The sequence below is a fragment of the Olea europaea genome, chromosome 18 (genome assembly GCF_002742605.1).
Source record: "Olea europaea var. sylvestris chromosome 18, O_europaea_v1, whole genome shotgun sequence".
NCBI classification, from domain to species: domain Eukaryota; kingdom Viridiplantae; phylum Streptophyta; class Magnoliopsida; order Lamiales; family Oleaceae; genus Olea; species Olea europaea.
This window is the reverse complement of record NC_036254.1, coordinates 9,148,091-9,150,446: the sequence shown is the minus strand read 5'-3', so window position 1 is coordinate 9,150,446 and position 2,356 is coordinate 9,148,091.

The following is a 2,356-nucleotide window of genomic DNA, read 5'->3' as shown; positions in this document are numbered from 1 at the left end:
GACATAACCTTTGCTCATCAACTCCTCCACTTGCTTTTGAAACTCCTTCGTCTCCTCGGGATTGCTTCGGTAAGCTGGTCGATTCGGTATGACTGCTCTGGGTACAAAGTCAATCTGGTGCTCGATGCCTCTGATTGGTGGCAATCCACTTGGCTTCTCCTCAGGAAACACATCGCCGAACTCCTGCAATAAAGGCTTAACCAAACTAGGGAGGGATGTGTTAGAATCCTTAATATGATCCTCAAAATTGAGGAGGGACTCCTTGTACACTAACAATATCATTTGCCTATTATCGCTCATAGCCTTTTTCAGCTCACTCTCTTTTGCATAGAAGTTGACCTTTGACTTTTCTCTCCGCTCAGCTGACTCTTTTTCTCTCCTCTCAACTGACTCCTTTTCTCTTCGCTCATGTGGCTTCTCTCTCTTTTTTCCACTCTCAGCCACCTCACTATTTTCTCTCTTAATGATGGTTTCACTATTACCTCTCCTTTTTCCCGACTCTCTTATTCTCTCGTCTTCCTCACTTTTCAGCTTGACTTGATCTCCATACACTTGTGCTGGTGTTAATGGCGAAAGAGTAAGTCTTCCCATCCTTGACAAAGCTATAACGATTCCTATATCCATCATGTGTAACCCTTCTATCATATTGCCATGGTCTTCCTAACAAGATATGACCCACATGTATAGGCACCACATTACATACTACTTTGTCACTATAACTCCCAATTTAGAAATCAATTAAAACTCTTCTATTCACCCTAACTTCCCCACTTTCATTCAACCATTGCAACTTATAAGGCCTAGGGTATCTTAACAATGCTAATCCTAATTTCTCAACTAAAGTTGTGCTAGCTACATTCTTGCAACTCCCACCATCAATAATCATACTACATACCTTATCGTTGACGTAACAACGTGTGTCGAATATATTTTCTCGCTGCTGCTCCAAATCATCCACTTTGACTTGAGTGTTAAGAGCTCTTCTTGACACCAACGATTCCCCAACAGCAAACTCCAATTTTTCTTCTTCTTCAACGTCCTCCAATGCAGGCATATCCTCAAACTCTCCTTCACTTTCACTCACTACCTCTCCATTATCCAACAACACCATTACCTGTTTATTTGGACATTGAGAAGCAATGTGCCCTAACCCTAAGCATCTGAAACACTGATGTCTCGATTCCTTGATGGTTGTGAATCTGTTTTGGGTGCTGTTTTGCTAGCACTTTCTTCTTTCCCTTTCTGTCACTCATTCCTACCTTTAGGTACAACATTATCACATTTGTTGTTGTTGTTCCACCCTGACTTCCAAGATGGATTAACACTCGAAGTTCCTAACGGCTGCCTAGCTGCCCCTTTCCTCTTCAGCTGTTTCTCTACCTTCATAGCCACATGCAACATATCTTCCAACTCCACATAATGTTGCAACTCCACTACATTGGCAATTTTCCTATTCAACCCATTCAAGAATCATGCCATGGTAGCCTCTCGATCCTCCACCACATTGGCCCTAATCATGAGTATTTCCATTTCCTTATGATAGTTCTCTACACTTTTCGACCCTTGATATAGACCTTGCAGTTTTTGATGGATCTCTTGGTAATAGTGGCTAGGAACAAACCTCTTTCTCATCAATGACTTCAATTCCTCCCAAGTGCTGATTGGTCTTCCCCCGCTCCTACGTTGTGAAGTAATCGCTTGATCCCACCATGAAATTGCATAGTCACTGAACTCCAAAACTGCTAACTTCACCTTTTTCTCCTCCGAGTAGTTATAACACTCGAAGATCATTTCAACCTTCCTTTCCCACTCCAGGTATGCCTCGGGATCACTCCTTCCTTTGAATGAAGGAACTGTCATTTTTATATTTCCAAGTTTCCATCCAACTCTTCCTCGCGATCATTCCGACCCCGTCTGTCGAACCTATCGCCTCTATTCCTCATCCTTCCCATCTCAACACCGTGAAATTCATCTTTGCCCATGTCACTCCCATATCCATACTCCTCTCGTCTTTCCCTCCTAGGCTCCCATCTATCCGGTCCTCTGACATCGGATACATCCACTCGATGCCCCCGACTAAGATTAGCCACCGATGTATCTAATCTATTCATCCAAGCCTCCTGCTTCTCCAACCTATCTCTCACATCTCCAAACGCCCTCTCAAACCTTTGCACTAAATCCTTCGATGCATTGCTATTATTGTATTGTTGGCTTGAGTTTGATTCTGTCCTTTCTAACATCCTAACACTAAAATTTTATTTTACTGCCTCACCAAAAGTCACTCGGAACACACACAAGGGCTTTTACCCTCTAATAAGCTCACCTCTCTGCCTTTTACCACTTAGTTCTTTCAACA